Source organism: Dermacentor albipictus, chromosome 1, assembly GCF_038994185.2.
Source record: "Dermacentor albipictus isolate Rhodes 1998 colony chromosome 1, USDA_Dalb.pri_finalv2, whole genome shotgun sequence".
Classification (NCBI taxonomy): Eukaryota; Metazoa; Arthropoda; class Arachnida; order Ixodida; family Ixodidae; genus Dermacentor; species Dermacentor albipictus.
The window spans coordinates 211,384,455-211,405,592 of NC_091821.1; the positions used below are offsets into that span (position 1 = coordinate 211,384,455).

At 46.3% G+C, this 21,138-nt stretch overlaps 2 long non-coding RNA genes across 3 annotated transcripts; one reads left to right on the forward strand and one right to left on the reverse strand.

Moving 5' to 3' along the window:
• The first annotated feature begins 1 nt into the window (after window position 1).
• Window positions 2-8,761, forward strand: LOC139054173 (uncharacterized). The gene is made up of 3 exons (XR_011511055.1): window positions 2-1,289; window positions 1,421-1,698; window positions 8,614-8,761. It is a non-coding gene; the product is annotated as an uncharacterized lncRNA (long non-coding RNA).
• Window positions 1,709-21,072, reverse strand: LOC139054174 (uncharacterized). 2 transcript variants are annotated; one of them, XR_011511056.1, is made up of 3 exons: window positions 20,861-21,072; window positions 17,825-17,857; window positions 1,709-1,961 (listed from the first exon to the last, which is right to left on the reverse strand). It is a non-coding gene; the product is annotated as an uncharacterized lncRNA (long non-coding RNA). The 2 variants fall into 2 exon arrangements; XR_011511057.1 differs by lacking the exon at window positions 1,709-1,961 and adding an exon at window positions 17,641-17,719.
• Between the last annotated feature and the right edge of the window lie 66 nt (window positions 21,073-21,138).

Sequence of the window (21,138 nt, forward strand, 5' to 3'; positions counted from 1 at the left end):
CACCCAAACGTCACGTCCGGGACGCCACATCCGGTTTTTGTTTTTTCACGTCCGTGATGTCACATTCGGCCTTTTTGGCGGCATAATATGGCATATGGCAGGCTCGGAGTGCACGAAGCGGTGGATCGCTTATTTTTCGGGCTTTTGCTTCTCGTAAGTATACTTCGTCTTTGCGTTTGATGTGCATCTACTACGCGTAGCTAATCTTTCGACTGCATGATGCCATATATAGGTGTTCTGTGATGATACTTTATAGCCAGGTTCCTCACGAGCTTTTGTGATGCATTGCAGGGACCGCCACACCGGCCAGCCAGTGCTACAGTGTCCTAATGCAGAGAACGTATATTACACGGAACTGCGCTCCTTCAGAGTTATTTAGAGTCTTTGTCAGAAGCACGTAACAGTAACATTACTTGGTTACGGTGCTGCTACATGGCAGAATATTTGAATGGCAGATGTCCCGAGTGCGGCATGTAAGTACGTACGTACGCGCGCTTGTTTAGCCTAAATAAGAGTTTCTATTGTTCCCCAATGGAAATGCACATTCCTGATGCATGGTTCAGATCTGCCGGCTAAGGGCGGTAGTGAATAAAGTCACCAAATTGCGGCCTCGTTGCGGTCTCGCATTGCGGCCTCATTGCACGGTCGGGAAAAATTGCTTTAGAACCAAAATTTCGCTGCGCTGTCAGTAGCCATTCACTGATAAGCTTTCTCCGCAGCGTAATGCTCAGTGCAGATGTGTTGGGGGTTGTGTGTGCGGTCGGTATGTGACCGATATTCCTGAACGCAGTGTCATTCAGCGATGTGCACAGCTGTGGCTGATTGTAGAATGTGGGCTGTGACAGGAGTGATGGGGACCATGCTCCTGCCTCGGCCAAGGTTGCAGCGATTTCAGAGCTGCAGGGAGCGCCCAGGCAGAACCTAATCTCGGCCCTATGCAGCAGCTCCAGCTTCTTGAGACGGGCACGTGGTAGTGCCACGAGTGGGAGGACGTACCGCAGGCGTGAGGTGGCTACTGCATGGTACAGCCGCAGAGCCCACCTAGTGGTGCAGCTCTGTCCTCGGGCAACAAGCTGGGAGACTGCCCTGTGGACCCGGAGGACCTGGACATGCAGGGTCTTGACAGCAGGCAGCCAGGTCAGCCGGTGATGAACGTGTAGCCCCGGGTACGTCACTGCCGGGCTTCAAGGTCGCCTTCCAGTTGCAGCTGTGCAGCGGGCGGTTGCTCTTGGGTGGAGCAGCATGGCCTCCGTCTTCCTTGCCGAGATGGCAAGGCCAATGCAGATCAGGTAAGCAGCGGCAGTGTCGAGGGCTCTTTGCAGAGCCGAGCGCGCACTGCTGCGGCTGTGTGGTGGATTTCGCACACATAGGGCGATGTGGTCCGCGTTGATGGAGGTATTCACGTGGTTGTGGGGGTCAGTCTGCAGGACAGCAGGCAGTCGGGCCAGGTTGAACAGGAAAGGGCTCACCACTGATCCTTGTGGGACGCCCTCTACCAAATAGGTCCAGGGCCTGCTGAACGACTGGATAGGGCAGGCCGTCAAAGGCCCCCTTCATGCCGATAAGCACCAGGAGCACGGCGTCACCGCAGGCCTTGGCCTCTTCCACGATGGAGTCCGCACTGCATCAGCTCCGCCGGAAGCCTATCTGCTCATCGGCCAGAAAGCAATGGCCTCCATCAGCTTGCAAGCAGCAGAGGTGAGTGAGACTGGCCGATAGGAGCTCACGTTTTTCAGCCGGCCTTCAGGATGGGGGCCACGTAGGCTGTGCGCCATGACTCAGGCACCTGCCCTGACTGCCAGATGTTCAAGCAGTCAAGCAGGTGCAGCTGCTCGCTGGCGGCCAGGTTGCAAAGCATTTGGGTTCCTGGTGCACTGGGCTCCTGGTGCACTGCGATGCTTGGAGCTCGTGCAGCGTCAGCGGGTCCTGGTAGATAGCCATAACCTGGCTCGATGGCCACCCTGGGTGGTGAGAGAGAAGGGAAGACGGAAAGGCAGGGAGGTTAACCAGGCTGAGTCCAGTTTGCTACCCTACACGTGGGGAGGGGAATGGGGAGTGAAAGAGGAAGAGAGAGAACTTAAGTGTAGGATGTCTATAGTCGGGCACTCAAGTCTGTTGCCCTCAGGCAGCGAAAAAGCGCTCGGACTGCTTTCTGGGCCAATGAACTGTGAGGCCAGGCTCCCAAGACTGGATGACAGGCCATTTACAGAAGCGAAGACCCTGTGTGGTGGTTGTGCAGGCAGCTAGGCAGGCTGACGGAAGGCTGCCCTACCTTCAGGATGGCTGCAGTGCGTGGTACAGCCAGCGCAAACTGGTTGGCGAGGAGCTCCGCAAGGGCCTCTTCGCTGATGCTCAGCGTGATGGCCACGGCGAGGACAGGTTGTAGGCTTCCTCTCCTGCTGGTGAGGGATTTGAGCAGTCTCCAAGCCAGGGGTCCCCTGGACCTGCCCTCGATGGCAGAGCAGAGGCTCCTCCTGCGCCGGGCTTGGCGTCTGCAGCAGGCATCTGCACGTCTGTACTCGGTCCAATGCTCTGCCTTGCCCGTCCGGATTGCTCCACGCTCCATATGGCGCCTGGAGGCACGAATGTTGAGCAGGTGGAGGTCCGGAGCGGGGGTATCTGGTTGGGTAGAGCACTGAACGGTGGCAGCCTGAGCACAATCCACGATGGCGCTCAGGAAGTCACGGCCATCGTCCAACTTGCTGCAGTGCTTCCGGAACAGGGACCAGTCTGTGACGTAAGTTCTTGACCTAGGCCTTCTCCCAGACCTGGGGCTGATCACAATAGGGAAGTGGTCAGACCCCCATTTGTCCGAAGTTGTGGCCCAGGAGTAGGAGCACTGCTCAGTGTTGAGGGAGAGGTCAATGGCCGTGCGAGCTCTGCGGTAGACGTAGGTGGGCTCCCTGGTGTTCCAAGGTCAGCAGGCCAGCTCAGCTGATGGCATCTGTGAGGCCTTTGCCTCAGCGGGTGCAGCTGCGGCTTCCCCAATCCGTGTGGTGTGCGTTGAAGTCACTGCACAGGACTGCATGCCCATTAAGGCGAACAGCCAGCTGGATAAGGCTGGAGGGATCCCACGGCTTTCCTGGACGGATGCAGATGCTCGCCACAGCCGTGTCCTGGCTGCCAAGGCGTACCACAACGGCGCATGACTCCAAGGGGCCACCGGCGATGTCAGCAACAGGTAGAAGAGCACGCGCCAGGGTGCTGCGGACATAGATTGCCGTGCGTGGCTTTCCTGGCTTATGGACTCCATCTAGGCAGGGTGCCGCAGTGCAACTGCGTGTGGCACAGGTGGTGGCACCCGAGTAGTCGGGAAGCCGTAGGTTCTCGACCACGGCATATGTCTCCAGCAGTGCGAGTACCGTATAGTGCGGAATATAGGTTGAGGTTTTTTCCCAAAAATATTACTAAAAGTTCACCCCTTGACTTACATACCGGCCCTTGGCACAGCATGAATAGTCGTCTGGCAGCATGTAGGAGCGCAGACCTTTCGGCATCCACATTGTTATCGCCCCCTTGGTGACCGACGCGGCCCAAGGGCGCTGCGCGGTTCTTTATTCTGACGAAGTTCTTTATTCTATGGCGCAGTGCACCCGGAGCTCAAAGACAGGGTGGCGGATTTTGTCCGCGAGCATCGTGCCAGATCTTTGCCAGTCGCAGCAGAACTCATCTGCATCAAAGCTATTGAGATCGCCCGAGAATCCGGACTGCCCAAGGGCTGCCCAAGGGGACTCCGGACTCCGGACTGCCCGGACTGCCCAAGGGGTTGCATTCAAGGGCTCCATTTATTGGGTTCGTCGCTTCATGCAACGCAAGGGATTCGCACTTCGACAGCGCAAATCAATCTGGCAGAAGCAGCCAGAGGCATACGAGGACAAGTTGGTCGAATTCCAGCGCTATGTTATCCGTCTCCGGCAGCAGCATGGCTACATGTTGGTACAGATCGGCAACGCTGATGAAATGCCGGTGTGGTTCGACATGCCGTCGCTCACCACAGTGTGCGAACGCGGCACAAAAGAAGACGAGCTTCTTTCTACGGGGAACGAGCATTCACGGTGATGCTCGCGTGTACTGCAGATGGCAGAAAGCTGCCCCCATACATAATATTCAAGGGGAAGATGCTGCCGAAAGAGGCTTTCCCACAGGATGTCGTTCGCGTGAATGAAAAGGGCTATATGGACGAGGCCCTCATGCTCAATTGGATTAAGACCGTCTGGAATCGGCAACCAGGGGCACTCTTGCGGTGTCCGAGCATGCTCGTCTTGGATGCCTTTCGCGGGCACTTGACCGCAGGATTGAAGCTGGCACTCCGCGACGGGAGGACATAACTCGCCGTCATTCCGGGAGGCATGACGTCAACACTTCAGCCACTGGACGTCGTGCTCAACAAGCCTGTTAAAGACCGTGTCTGTGAACAATATAATCAGTGGATGGCCGGCGACAACCTGATGACCCCAACCGGCCAGCTGCGCAGGCCGCCTCTCGTCACTGTGGCCACATGGGTGTCACAGGTTGTGCTCGCTGCCCGACGAGTCCAAAGAACTTTGTCACCAGGAGAAAAAGTTACAGCACAGTGGGTCGAGTCGTAACGAAACTTGCGAGCGTCCTGGGAGACGTCGGTGTTAAGCGGGGCGAGGCGTCTGCACTCTGCGAGGCGAGACACAAACTGTTCCAAGAAAGGAACTGAAGGGGGTACAGGAGTCAAAAGGAATGATACATCAAGAATGAAACTTGGTGAACAGCCAGTGGTACGTTGCGTAGCCATGTTATAGGCGAATGTCATGAACGACAGGATTGCATCCCCGTTCGTGTGGCCAGGGTAGATGTACAGTCGCATGCAATATGACTTGCAACACTCTTGTTCGTTGTTGAAGGGGCTCCACGGCTGCGCAGCAGCTCTGACATTCGAAATAGCAGTTTAATAGACACCACTAATTGAAGCTGTGTTTCGGTCTGGAACTTACCATGTGTTGTCTGCACAGCCGTACAGCCTTGGAACCCCTTCGACCACGGGCACCGGTGTTGCAATTCATATTGCACGTGACTGTACATCGCAATCATCAAGCTGTTGGTCTGCGGATGGTAACTGGAAGTCGTCTTGCGAATTGTGTTAGAGGCGCACAGAACTTCGGTAAGGATAGAAGAGAGAAAGACTGCTGCGGTCACTGAGGAGAACGCGCGGAGCGCTGCGGTGTAAGATAATGTTGTGTAGGAAGAAATCGGCGACTTCAGCAGCAGTCCAGGATGGTAGAGATGCTGTCTCCGCATAGCGTGTTGGATGGTCTATGGCCGTTGCAATCCAACGATTTCCATGTGAGATCATGGGAAGAGGACCGTACAAGTCTATTCCAACTACTTCAAAAGGCGAAGCGGGACAAGGCAGAGGTTGTAAAGAGCCAGAAGGAGCTGTTGGGCTTGCTTTGACAATGAACGCAGGGTGCAGCATACTTCGCAACGGCTGAAGATGGGCCAGGCCAGGAGCAGCAACTTCATATTCTGTTGTAAGTCTTGTGGTAGCCTAGAGGACCAGTCATCGCATGATCGTGAAAGGCTTCAAGCACCTCACATTGCAGAGAACATGGTATGACCGGGACCCATTTGTTGCCATCGATGTGATAAATGTTGCGATGTAAAACCCCATTGTGCAGCTTGAATTGATTAAGTTGTTGACGAAGTCAGGCGTTTGGAGGTGACGAAGAATCTTCCATGCGTTGGAGAATAGTTCAGCAGTATGGGTCGATGCGTTAGTGGGACACAAGGACAGATGGGCTGTTGTGTCTTAGCCATTCGAGGGCTACAATGGGTAAAGCCGATGAAGAGGACTCAGGACGTACACAATCGCGGAGAGGTTATGGTGAATCGTCATGATTCGGCAGAGGGTAGCAAGAGAGAGCATTGGTGTCTTGATGCTTCTTTGCAGCCCTGTAGGTGACATTGAAATCGTACTCCTGTAGGTGAAGCACACAGCAACCCAGGTGACCTGATAAATTCTTTAGCGATGAAAGCCAGCACAGTGTGTTATGGTCGGTAACAACTGTGAAATGGCGGCCATGAAGACATGGGTGAAATTTTAGCACGGCCCAACAGCAAAGCACTCCTGCTTGGTTATGGTGTAGTAATTTTCTGCACTGGTTAGTGCACGACTAGCCTAAGCAATTACTCGTTCGCGGAATGTGTTGTCGCATTGTAGTAGAATGGCATCGAGACTGACTGCTAGCGTCGGTGTGAAAGATGGTGGGCGCGGTTGGATCAAAGTGGCGCAGTACTGGGTCTGACGTCAAGGCATGTTGCAAAAGCAGGAAAGCATGTTCACATTCGTCGGACGAAACAAAGGGTGCATTACTGGGGAGGAGTTGATGGAGCGGAGACGTAAGTGTAGCGAAGTTGCATATGAAGTGCCGGAAGAAGCAAGTCCAAGAAAACTGTGCATGTCTTTTTGACGCAGTGGACACAAAATTCGAGGATGGCAGTAAGCTTCTCGGGGTCCGGACGAATACCTTCTTTGCAGACTATGTGCCCCAGAACTTTGATGGCCTTGCTGGCCAAACTGCATTTGTGTGTGTGTGTGTGTGTGTGTGTGTGCGCGCGCGCGCACGCGCGTGTGCGTGTGTTGAGCTGCAAACCAGCATTTGCAAGACAGGCAAGGACTTCATCAAGCTGTTGCAAATGTTGTGAGAACATGGTTGAAAACACAATATCGTCGAGATAGCACAGACAGGTTTTCCATTTCAAGCCACACAAGACTTATCGATCATGCGTTCGAATGTGGCAGGCACATTGCAGAGTCCAAAAGGCATCGCACTGAACTCGTAGAGCCCATCAGGGGTAGCAAATGTCGTTTTTGCTTTGTCGGATTTGGACATCGGTATTTGCCAGTAGCCTGGTCTAAAGTCAAGGCTATAAAAATACTCAGCACCGTGGAGTGAATCTAGTGCATCATCCATCCGTGACACGGGGTGAACATCTTTGCGCACGATTTTGTTCAGCGCACGGTAACAGACGCAAGAACACACTGAGCTGTCTTCGTGACAATTGCAACGACATGAGTGTCAACAGCTCAAGTGACAGTTGATCCACGAGGCAACAGTTGGGGTTCGATTTGGTTTATTGCAGTAAGCAATGCAGACCCCTCAGAGAAGCGAATAAGGCCAGGGGTAATCAGAATTGCTCGAGATAGGGTATGGTCATAGGGTGGAATGAATACACCGCCATCCACAATGTTACAGGAGTTGACACCTATAATCTTTTCTCTAGGTGGCCAAAGAACGTAATCGGAAGAGGTGACGAGACGAATGCATTCTTCGTGGTTAGGAAGAGAATTGCCAGTGGCATCATCCAGTTGTGTGAGGTGCTGACGACAAGAGATAGAAGCAAACGCCAAAGATAAGAAGTCCCACCCCAAGATGAGTTCATGGGTCACTCACGAAATACCGCAAAAACAATGTGGTGAAGAATTTAGTCTATGGACACACGAACAGGACACTGTGCGATTGGATGAATAATAACCTTGGCCGCTGCACAAAGAGAAAGGTCGGAGTAAGGCAATTCTTGTGTTTTATAGAGTCCCAAACAGTCACATGGCAATAATCGCCAAGCGTCTTGTAACATGGAGCCACCTCAGAATTGCGCCAAACAAAGATGATGGATGCAGCCAGTCTTGCCAGATAACTACATTTTGAGTATTCTGTATTGTTTGCATTTTTTGTGTAAAAGGAATTGTCGCAGAGAGTTTTATCTTCAGTGGCTTTCAGTTGACGTCATCTGCTACAACTAGCACATAAGTTAACTCCATAGCACCACTAGGATGGAGACATTGTGTCGTGGGGTGCTTCCTTAAAAGTGGACAAGAAGATTCTAAAGGAAAAGTGTGAGATGGTCACAGTAATAACCAAGGCATTTGGCATGGGAATGACCCAGCTATGAAAGTATTATCAGATGTGGACAAGCATATAATACTAAATGGCGCCTTGCACAAGTCCCAAGTGTCAAATGTAATGAGTATTGTGCATTGAAAGGGCCAAAAATGTTTCGTACATGCAAGGGAACACTATGGGCATTTGATAACAGTTGCTTAGATGTACTACATTAACAGGAACCAAACGAACTCCCTTAGACATAAGCATGCAGCAAATTCAAGGACTAGATGAAGCTTCAAAGAAGTAACTGCGTTTCATGTAGGATAGGTGTGAATGACCTTTGTGCACGAGATCAGTGATAAAAACACTAAATGAATGCAGTACAGTGTCTGTATCATATCTTGTGCAGACCAAACTAGCCTGGAGTTTCAGCGTTCCTTGTCAGTTCATTTAAATAGGCACTACATTGTTCAAAGTGCAATATTGTTCTACAAAACATAATATGCAAGATGTAGCATGCTAACCCTCGTGGCTCAACAACTACTGAACCGAAACCTCAATGAGCAGTGAAGCTTCCTTGTAATTTTCATCGTAACCATACTTTCGCTCTTGAAAGTGAACCTCTTTAGTGAATTTGCTTGTGTATTAATTTTTCTTTAGGCAAGTATTTTTTATACATGTTAATGTCTCAATCCTGCTTTTTCTTTCCGGGGCTAAAACAAAATGCCTCTTATTTCACTTTGATCTTTTGACCTAGGAAGCCATCATCTGGTGCTGTGTACAGCAAGCACATGCTTCGGGCAAGGAGGGAGCCAGCACCATATCTACATCAGCAAGAACCTCGGTGCTCAAAATAAACATTTTCTGTGCAAATACCTGTCTTTTTATACTTCCAGCATGAATTAATAAGTTTCTTTTGCCTTCACATGCAGGAAGGTTTATAGGAATAAATAGTGACTGTTGAATGCCCAGGAAAAGCCTTGAAGCCATTCTACTTGTACAGTGATAAAGTACATGTGTACTTGAACTTGATAGTACAGAAACGAAAGGCAAAGTAACAGGCAAAATGCTCGGGGCAGCAGTCATATAAATGGTAGATGAATACAGCTAATTGTGCTGTCCAGTTTCATTCAGTTTGACCAAATGTTGCAAGAATTGCCTTCAATATGAATCATTCAGTTTAGCCAGCTAAAGTCGAACTCGTACAAACTTTGGAATGTCTGCTGGGAATTTTAGCATAAATGGTATGTGTGCATCCTTCAGCAGCACCACAAGCCCAGTAAGGTTTTTGCGTTACTGTCCCCCCTCCCTTGGGGTTATTGCAGTGTTTACTTCAAGTGCTTGAGGGTATAATGGAAAATGACTCCATTCTCCAATAAGAAGGCTATATAAATATGCAGGACAAGAGCTTGTAGGCCTGGTTATAAGCATGAATTAGATATGTATAGACCAAAGGCAATATGAATACAATATGTTAAATTGCATCCATATGGGAACTGCCTACATCAAAGGAAAGAAAGTGCAATACTTGCAACCTACCAACATAAACATCAGTCTAGGGAAGGATTCTGTAAGGATCCACTAAGTGGACTGTTTCAGCACACATTGATTAGGTAGAGCTATAAGCTGGTACAGCAAGTGGCAATCATCACCATGGGCTCTCGTGCTCTATTCATTCAGCGTGTACTGGAATGGACAGTCCACTTAGTCAACACTTACAGACTAGCCCCCTAGGGCTGTGGAAGCACGCAGTATATTAAGCTTAAGTCTGGAGTGCTACCTTCTGCTTATGTGGCAAGTCCTCCTGTTTACCTGTTCCTTTCAACTGAGAGCTGAGCACTGCCTAGGTTAAGTCAGAAAAAGCAACCAGCGTCCATAGAATTCAAACTATTACTATTTGCCCTATATAAGGGGACAGTGAAGCCTAAAATGACACTTGACTTGGGCCATATTTTTCGCGATATGCCCGAGAATATTGGGATTTCCCATCAATTTTACCCTTCCTACATCACATAGTGAACAACCTGAAAACTTAACACTGTTGCGCAGAGCGATGAAGGGTCAGGATTTGAGCGAGAAAACAACACATGACACCTGAGCGCAAACTATGAACTGGTTTATTTTTCTGCAAGTGAAGCATACATAAAGCCTACACGCATGCACAGGAGTCCTCTTCCCGGTCTACCTACACCCTCTATTGTCAGTGATTATGCTAATCTCTTTATTGCTGAGTGAAATAGACGGCGGACTGACACATGAGCCCTGTGGGTCCACCTTGAGGTTGTATGCTTCCACGACTTGTCTTTTCCTTTGGTTCCTACTTTTCAGCAGAATCATTGCCTTGTGATAATCACCAGTTGATAGTTTGTGCTCAGGTGTCTATTGTTTTCTCGCTCAAGTCCTGTCCCTTCGTCACTCCGCACAACAGTGTTAAGTATGTTGAACCAACTAGCACACTGCACAATTTTCCTGATCTTGAAAACAATTGTAAACTAAAGTCCGTGAGAAACGAAGTGTTCTGTCATGACTTACAGATTTATGCATGATCACTTTGCTATATAAAAATACAATTTTAGCCAATGTTAACGAAGAGCTTCACTTCTGGAGTTCACTTAAATAATGTCTGTGATGCATTGTGACAGTACGAGGTCCTGGAGATCCTACTGTGGAGATATGTCAACATTGAGCCTATTCCTGTTTAATGTATGGATAGATGCCTTCACGAAGAGTTGGAGAAACTGCACAATACAATGTTTTATATCACATGTAATAATTATGCTGTGATAAAGTGTACACGCTGAGCTTAATGTTTTAGAAAAGCTCAAGAAAAGACTCCAGAATAGGTATGATGGATAGGCAACCTTTTATTTGGCTCTCTTCATAGTGAAATCTAGACGCATCACCTCAGCCACACTTAGCAAAATCTGTGGGCTCGTACTGCCCATGCCTTTACTGCACAAGTTGCCTTGGTGCTCCCAGTCTTGACAGGTAACACTTAAGCACACTCTCATGCACGTGTTTGTTCCAAAGCTACAGCTGCTAACTAAAGTAACTCCCACATGCGATTCTGTAACTCTAGACCTAACTGCAAAAACGCATGCAGTACTACGAGTTTGGCATGGAGTCCACATGACATGTGCACAACTTCAAATTTCGTATAGGCAACAGATAACTGGTAACCTGTTAGAGTAACAAAATGGATGCCAAGGAAAATTCACCCAAAGCCTTAGGCAGGAAAATGAGGTGTTGTGATGAGATAAATAGCAATCACATTTGATCGACTGACTAAAAGCTGGCAAGGGTATTGCATTTGACATGATTGAAATGAGCTGCAGCATGGCATGGTAACTGTGGCAGCCTTTACAATGCCGCGCTCTCTGAATTACACTTATGTGCATCCATATGCTGCAGCGACCAACTGTTTTTATTCAAGAAAGCCAGGTTTGTGGTTCAGCACACATCATACGCTGGCAAACTCACTGATGAGTCAACTCCCTGAGATCATCCCATGAGTCTGAGTGAGCCCAGCTGAGCAGTATTTTGGCGAGTTTGAGCCTGAGTGAGCTCGGCTGAGTAGTATATTCTTATGAGTTCAAGTGAGCAGCTAATTATAATTTTGGCGAGTCTAAATAGTGAGTTCCGATTATTTTTCCAACATATATATGGTCCGTGTACTTTCGAAATTCAGCTACGACACTTGCGCATAGGTTGGAAATTAAGCTTCTCGCCAAGTGACTACTGCATAAATGATCATAGAGCTAGCGAAAAACGATACGCCTTAATGATGCAGCGTGCCGCGCGGGATCCATGTGTGCAGCGTGCCAGTGGATGGGTGCGTGTTTGGGAAATTAGGGGGTTTCGACCCATCCACAGATAATTTACATAATACCTTTCTCCATAGTGTATTATTGCGATAGAAATGTTTGGACACCCTAAGCGAATTTTCGCCATCGCCCTGATGTTTGGTTTAAAGTCCAAGTGTGACAAAAATTATAGTGCTCCGTTGCATCCCACATGTTGGGGTTAATTGCGAATGAAAGGGTGCGATTGGGAGCCGAGAAGGATGGCAGCTTTATGCGCGCTGTCCACGTCCCGTGATCAAGCTAGTGCGCGCTAGGGTCAGAGAGCGCGCGACGTCTCTTGCCTGGCCATGCCCGTGCATATGGCTGTCCGCGCGCAGCAGAGTGCATATACACGGCCCGCGCGTGCCACATTTTTTAAAAGTAATTTGCGGCCGGTGTAAAGGCGGCAAGCCAACGTGGCTGCTGGTTTCACGAGTGTCAATTGGAAGTAGCGATATCTAAGTTTCGGGCGAAACTTAGAGAACAGTGACTTCCTTAGAGGGGCCAAAATTTTGGGGCGCATGAGCGGCACGTATAGTAGAATGCAGTGTTCCATTGTAAAAAAAAAAATTGATGTAACAAAATAGAGTGCTGAGTGTTACGTCTTTGTTACATCAAGGTTCAACAAAAATTAAGCGCTGGAAATCAGCGCTGGACGCACATGCAACTCCTTACTCCACACTGAAAACATTTTAGAAAACATTTTTTTTAAATACTTGTACATTTGTATAAATACCTGCGGATATTCCTCTGGTTTAGCCTAATTATGTGCTGCCTACTTAACTTACTGACGCAGCATACGTATCATTGCGAAATTTATAATTTTTTGCTTTTAGAAAAAGCATCGAGTTATTGAATTTTGCGAACAGAAAAAAAATTGCAACTTCCAATATAGCGCGCTTCCTAGGCTATTAAATAGCTACAATGTTCAAGGAACGTACTGTTTCCATGAGTGGTTTACTCATGCAGTAAGATGTACTGCTCCTACACCTTGTAATAAAAAGCATATGCATCGACACATAGCAGCTGATATTCTTGCTTATTTTCTCATCACAGAGGTAGATGGGGCACATGAACCAATATGCTCACACAAATCAACGTGACCAACTACTGCGGAGACATGGCAACGAATTCTTTGTTTACCTTGTACACCACAAGTGCGAGGTTTGCGCATTAATTTGACTTCATGAAACCCTATTTATACTACAGGCTTTGCGGCAATGCTTGCATGCAGTGCGGTGAAGCGCTCGACGAAACTGCACATATTATATGATTTGTTTGATATTAACTCGAGATGCAAACGTTTGTGCAGGCAGGCAAGCAATGTTTCCATTCACGCAGCGCCCCAAAATAGCGAGGTATATGCATTGATCTGGTTTCATGACATCGTACTTTTGCCACTAGCTTTACGGCAGTGCTTGTGTATAGTGCTGCGAAGCACGACGGAACTGCACGTTATTATACGGTGTGCTTGAAATCCACTCGAGATGCAAACGTTTGTGCAGGCAGGGAACGAATGATTTAATTCACGTAGCACAACACGAGAGCGCGCTCTATGCAGTCATTTGATTGAATAAAACTCTATTTCTGCCACAGGCTTCACAGCAATGCTTGTGTAGAGGGCTGTGAAGCTCGACGCAGCTGTAACAACATCCCACAGTACACCCGATTTTTACCGAGTTTGTTTTAAAGGGCGCCTCACAGGCTACATAACAAATTTTGGTTATACACTGAAAGTTGTTACGTGCCCTCTAAGAAGTGTTCTACCGCAAGCATTTTTTCAAATTGGTTCATTAACAGCAGATAGAGAATGATTGAAGTGCCGCGAACGCATGATTTCAGGAGGCGAGCGTCGCCGCCTATATAAACACTCTCTCGACATTCCCCGTTTCGCCTGTGTAAGCAAATTTCCTTCGCTGCGTTCCCCCATACCGGAGCCGAGGGGTCGCGGCGGGTATACCCTGCCGTTTTCTTTGTTTCACCGTCACCGGCACACTTCCGGTGACGGTGTCGCGCGAGCTGTTGCGCTTGTCTCGTTTCCTGTAGCGGACGATAGTGCGCGCTCTACACGAGAACACGTGATTAGCGGTATAAGTCAGTGCCCCAGCACTGAGGCAAACGCGAGAGGATAAAAGAGCATTCATGATCGCAATGCTGGAACACATGTAGACAATGACGTATAGTTTCGTTCTCTGCGCGCGTGCAAACGTCGGGAAAAGGAGACGAAACGGAAATTCATCTCTCTTGCTACAGTGCGAAGTAAAACAAAAGCACCCAGACATTCGGGTTGTATTTTTCATTATTTCTCTAAACTTTAATTAGTTCACTGCAGCAACAGATTCAACAAATAACTGATGCTGCCTTGAATCTAAGTCACGTGTCACTCTGAGTGCCATCACAGCACAGCCTGTGCTCCTATGCAGCAGCAAAGTTACGGGCATTCATCTGCTTGCTGCTGCGATAACATTATGACACTTTAACTCAGAGGTACGATTTTTGTTGTGTGAGATTATAGATAGCCAGTAGACTGATGTTAAATGCTATGAACCACTGGCAATCCACGATGCACTCAACGAAAACGTTTTTATGCTGTGTGTGGCGTGACTCACCAGTGACCCACACGCAAGAATTCTTGCTCTTGTGTTGCCATCTGAGGTTTGAAATTGCAACTAATATATATTTTTATTGCATTGGACATGGGGTGGCATGTTTGTTTCGGAGAGTGGAGTGGCGGCGCATTTCTCAGTTGGGTTTCTTGCAAACTTTCGCAGCAGTCTTTGAAATACGTGCCATTGGAATAAGTACCTGCATTTTTCTTGCTACTCCCAAACTTTTCAGCGTGTCTAATAGATAGATCCTCATGCCCCTTACGGATGAAAAAAAAAAAGCACAATGCAGAGGAAACAAATAAACTTAGTTTTGGGCCAGAAGAATGCACCAGCAACTTCGCGATCACCAGCGGATGAGTCAAGTGCTTCAGTGTCAGATGTTCAGCAGTGGACAGTGAAATCAGTGACAAAGATAGTGTTTACGAACCATCACAGACCTCAGCCAGCATGTCGAATGGAGAGTCAGACCTGACTGATGATTCTGAGGTGAATGATTCAGGACACAATGCTCTCATTTCTCTCAGCCCATCTCTAGAGAAATGGACACCGGCAACAACCACTTCGCCTAGTGTGACACCACACGTACTCTAGGCCGCCCACTATCATTCAGTTGCCATCTAGCCGTTATGCCCCATCTTTATGTTCACTGTTTATTACGGATGACATTTGGCAAATGATGGTCAATGAAACAAACAGGTTCACACAAGTGTTGAAGTCAACTACTCCTAAATCTAAATCACGCTTGAAAAATTGGACGGAAACCAATGCCAAAGAAATTAAAGCATTTATTCGAATACTGATTTGTATTGGTCTCCTCCGTCTTCCTACTCCCAAATCTAAATCAAAGTTGAAAAATTAGATGGAAACCAATCTCCAACAAACGAAAGCATTTGTTGGAATACCAATTTGTATTAATCTCGTCCATCTTCCTATCCGAGTCACTACTGGGCAAAAAGTAACCTGTATGGTGTTGAACTCATTCATCAAAATATGAGCCGTGACCGCCTTCTCCCTACTTTTGAGGTTCCGGCATTTTGCGGACAATTAACTGGTTGCAGAGTTGCAGGATCATGTCTTTAAGATCCATCCTCTGGTAGAGAAATTGAACCAAAATTTTTGCCACTGTGCTTGAGCCAGGAAAGGAGGTTGTGATAGATAAAACAATAGTGCCATGGTGTGGCAGACTTTCGTTCTTACAGAGGCAGGCTGTTCAAGGCATGTACCAAAGACGGTTACAGGCTAAAGGTTGATGTATATGCCGGAAAGTGTGACTGAACAATTGGCATCGGACATGCCAAAGATGTATGCTTGAAACTCCTGCAAAATTACAAGGAAGTTGTGTGCCCGCTGTCCGTAGACAACTTCTACATGAGCTTGCCGCTCACTTTTCGCCTTCTAAAGGAAGACACTTTCATTCGTGGCACAGTTCGCTCAGTGAGGAAATGGCTGCCAAAAGATCTCACTGAAGTAAAGGTTGCAAATGGCAGTGTTACCGAACTTCAGTCCAAAAATGGAGTGAAGGCACTGAAGTGGATGGACAAGAGGCCTGTTCTGATACTCACATCTGTCGCCAAATATGAAGCAACTTTGGTGGACAGTGGGAAGAAAACAAGGGACGGTGCACCAATCATGAAACATCAGGCCGGTCTCGATTACAATGCAGCAAAAAAGGGCGTCGACTATAGTGACCAAATGACGTTATACCACAACTGCCTTAGAAAAGGACTCAAGTGGTACAGAAAAGTAGCTGTTGAGTTGCTTGTTGGATGTGTCATCATAAATGCAAGGAACATTCGTGGCATGCTTGAAGGAAACTCTACGCCAATTATAAAATTTCAAGATGAACTGGCTCATTCACTGTTCGGCCCTCGTCAAGACAACATCGAAGAAACTCGTGGGAGAAGTGTCCACATGCTAAGAAAAACTGGCACATCGGCACACGACACTCAGTGGCTCTGCACTGGCTGCTATGCGGCCAACAGTACCAGCAGTAGCCCAAACTCTATGGGGAGAGTGAGAAAAGTGACCACTTTCTGTGAATAACGTCCCGGCAAGCCATTCATCTGTTTGTTGTGCTTTAATTCTAAGCACAAGTAACCTGAGAAGCAAGCTAGCTTCAACTGTAAAATGAGTAGGATGAAAACTTCAAGACATGGCTAATGTTCATACTAAATTTTAGCCTTTCTCTAACTAATAAATATTTCTAACACAGGAACTGACTTCTTGTCTTTTTTAATGGCAAGCACTTTGTAGTTCAACATAGGTTTCTAGCATCTTGAATCCATTGAGGGGCTACAGAATGTATTAAAGAAAGCTAAAAATGCATAATGTTGTGCTGAATGTGATCAAGACACATGTACAAGAAACTATAGTCATTAGTTCGATGAGGACAGTAATGTGCTTTAGCAAGTTAGAACTTTGTTACCAACTTGCCCACATTCACATCTTAACAGATTTAACAATGTTTCCATTACGTGGAGAACCTTGATCTACAGTGCTTTTATCATACTGAAGAAGGATGGTGTTCCTATTATAACACGTACGTGTACTTAAGAAGCTCAATCTCTCAGGATTTCATGTTGTTTTACTTGACATAAGCTTACGAGGCTTACAGATTACGTGCTCGTATCTCAACGTAAACACTTACTTCCTTTTCAATGATTTTCATTTCTGTAAAAGCACAGTAAATTTCGTCAGACGAGAAGTGCAAATGTGTTTTTTATTCTTTCATACTTGGTGCTTGCTATTATACAACTTACTTATATCAACTTGCTTGTTTAGAAAACTCATAAAAAACACTCCCCCCACCTTCTTCTTTCTTCTTTTACTTTCCATTGACTCTGACTTTCATTATGCTAATAAACTTCAGAAGAGCTTGCTCTCAGGCTAGTTTGTACACACTGCTAAGAATGAAAAAATGGAGAGAAAACGGGACAAGAAAGAAAGGCCTACAGAATGCTGATTTGCGCGCGGCAATCTATATCAAGGACGAGGTGCTGGACCAGGGAAGCTAAGAAGCCGCCACAACTATGGGAGCTAGGTGAATGGCTTCGATGTCCACACAGAAACATAAATATAGGAATGTTATAGAATGCTGTGTCATTCAACAACCCCGTGAATGTTGAAAAGTGGGACAGTGATTAGCTGAAAAGAGTTTCAGAGAGCTCCAGGGAGTGGGGAGGATGATACAGTAAGGGGGCTAGGGTGGTGACACGCATTAAGGGCATCAAGAATGAAGTGAAAAATTATGGAACATAGGGGGATTGTCTCATCACTGCTCGATCGCTCAACACCAGATAGCTGTGGCCAGTTGCCTTAGCCGAGATTCACCTACCCTGTCATAGCATGTGCTGTGCTTGCTGCTTTGCAGTCTTTAGAATAGGCAGGTGTCAGGGAAGCATGCCCATAATGCCTGCAATTAAGTAATAGGCGACTTGCAAAATAGTGCCCACTCTCTTCCATACACAGCCATGGCTGAACCACTCACTAGCAGATCTGGTAAGAAAATAACGCTGACCTTCACTGTTACTTGGGCTGCAACAAGTCTGGGCTGCAAACAAGAAGACACAAGACAGAGCGCTGTCATGTTTTTAGCACAGTTCACTTTCCTAAGTAATGTAACAACAAGGTCATAATATACATTATATGAATACATCAATTTGTAAACAAAATGTTATTTTTAATATGGTAATATAGTCATTTTTAAAAACAGCACAAGGATGATAGCATAATTTTAGGCATATATAGTCTTAGCAATGAAAAACTTTTGTCAGAAGTTAAGCAAAGTTTTGGCAATGTAAAAATGTGCATCCTCATTGCTAAAGCATTCCTGTCCGGGGAGTGCTAGAGTTTGTCTTGGTGTGATGTAAAACCCTCCACACATTTATGTAGTGCTAGAGAGAGAAGTGATGGGGGAGTGGTAGTGACCAGTGGAGAATCCTTCCCTGAAATGAATTTCTGGCTACGTCACTGAATGTCTGCAATGCCTTGTAATAGCAATAGGTCTTGGATGGAAACACTATAGATGATACCAGTGAACCTATTGAGCCTATTCCTGTTTAGTGAGGTGATGTATGTTTTCCCAAAGAATTATAGAAACTGTACAATGGAATGTTTTGTACCACCTGTAATAACCATGCTGTAAGAAAACAGAAAGGCTGAGCTTAGATGTTGTAGGAAATCTCTTAAGAGGCTCAAGGATCGGTAAAGGTGACTAACTTCTGTATTCTCCACTCAACCCTCCACCTGGATTCAAATGCACAGCAGCCCCACTCCTTGACACAGGCGGTTGCTTAGCTTTAATTAAACTTCATGTCAATTACTGTGAAACACAGCGTCGTCTTCAGTCAAGGGGTGGCACTGCGCTCATCTCAGTGGAATGAAGCTTCCAGTCATAGATGGTTTCAGAATACAGCGTGTGTGACCTCACATTTTACTCTCTTCGTCGTGAAATCTAGACACCAAAGCCTCGGTTTGAACAAGTAATGCTTTAAGCGTTCTCTCATGCATATGTTTGCTTTAAGGCAGAGTCAGCTTACTATTTCCTGCTTCTGCCACATGCAAATGACACAAAAATATCTGAATAAAATGATTGTGATTTAAGTGGTACACACTCTCTGCAATGTGATTAAATGTTTGTAATAAAAGAAGCACTACTCATGTGCTGGTCAGCATCTGCAGCATTATGTTCACCAAGATAGCTTTTCTGTCTCAATATATTCAATATTGTTGCAAATTTAAGAGGTTTTGCAGCTAACATGTAGCTGTCAACTTGTGTCTCGAGAACATACAGCTTTAGTTGAGAGGAGCGCTATATTGCATGAGACAAAGGAGCATTTTTAGACTGCTTGTTTTATTTATGTGTGAAAAACAATTGTGAAGGTTTTAATAGCAAAGTAATACAGTAGGTGTTGGCAACGCGAACAAGCCATGCAAAGTGTATGCATTAGAAATGAACTATCCAGATGAGGACCCCCCACCCCACTGATATATGTCAATGCTATAATATCAAATGCTGTGACATTTAACACATATGGTGACTAAAAAAAAAGGATAACTAAAGCAAGAGCAGCATTAATAAAACAACAATATCAACTGCAAAATTTATACAATTTTTATCAAAACTTTTATCTTCGCATAAACTGTGGCCTCACACACTGTGGGCACTTTTGCTAACAACCTTCACATTTCACTAGTGCTAATTCTAGCTTCCCTTTAGCTTCTAGCTTGATTCTAGCTTCCAGCTCAACTGCAATGTTTTGAACGTCAGGGCATGTGCAAGTGAAAATTAGTTTGTGATGGCCATGTGGATCTGTTTCTCTGCCTGAATAATAGGGAGAGGAAGGCAATATAATTGCCTTGAGAACTATTAAGCAGAAGCAGCATGGTGGATGAGGAGCAGTGGCCGGAATAAAACATTTCAGGAGTTCAATGTAGTAAGGATACAGGAGTCATATGATTAACTTCGCAAGAATATGAGGCCATTATAACACTAAGGGAAACAGACTGGCCCATCACACTGAATTTTCAAATATCCTAAGTGGTCTAGAACACCTTGCACAGCTGCTGTAATTAGGAAAAAAAAAATGTAGCATTGTCTGAAAAAGACAGCTTTTTTGTTTGTGTACTCTGCTATGCCACTGTACACATTATTACTATTACTTTTTTTTCTTTTGGAACAGAAAGTCACCATATGCCTGGAGGTTTTAGATCACCTTCTTGGTGTGCTCCCGATATATGAACAGTTCGAAAACATTAACATTGTTGCTTTGTTTATTGCTCAAGTAGAGCGGCACGTAACAACTGACTACGGAACCAGGCGTGTGAATATGCACACCCTGTATCCAATCAACCCCTATATCAATCAATTTTGTACAATTAGACCTCCATATATTGAACTTTAATGTAACAAACCGTTTTACTTTGCAGAACTTATTTGGTGTGCATATAGAAATCTTCAATTTATTGAATTCTGTTTATCTGCAATTTCAATTTACGGAAACTGTAAATTCTTCTAAAATTTAAATGAGGATATGTGTTGCATTTGAACTGTAAATTCTATGGACGTACAAGCGCTTTCCGGGAGTAAAGCTTCACGATTTCCTTCCAAAGTTTATTCGACTTAAGGACAAAATTCTGCAGCAAAGTTATAAACGACCACAGGTGACAAGCAGCTGAATGCGAGGTATCTGGTACAGACCCACGGGGGAAAACTTAAAAACCACAATAGCACACATTCAGGCGAGTATGTAAACAGGCGAACTAAGCAGGGAACAAAAACAACACAGCACTGCTTTCATAGGTCCCGAATGATCAGAGTTTCGTCAGAGTTGGTGCAAGCACGCATCCGCAGATAAAACGGGCTCCCACCGTGCATTGACCAATACTTCGAGAGCTGACGCCTACACAATAACCGGGGTAGGTTACAGCACTTGTTTCTGCTCTGATCGTATAGTGTTCGAATGATGTCGCGACAACGCAAGTACTTGCAATAGGGGCGACGACCTTCCACAACTCCAGAACATCACAAAAGACCGTTTGCACATGTACTAACCAGCCAAACTAACTAACCACGGCAGCGAAGACCACTTAAATCGAACATACAACGCAGAAACACCTCGTAAAGTTTTCACCATAGAGAAAGGTTACACCTTATTGCACAGACGCTCACAAGAAATTCAAGAAATGTCTAAAGCGCACTACCGCCGCCTTTTAAAAATCCAACGGGAGCCAAGCCAAATCAGTAATAAGTTGGCTATTTGGGTGAACGCAACGTACCCGTTAGAACCACCGGGTACGCCCAACGCCGGCCTTTGAGTTAACTGGTTACAT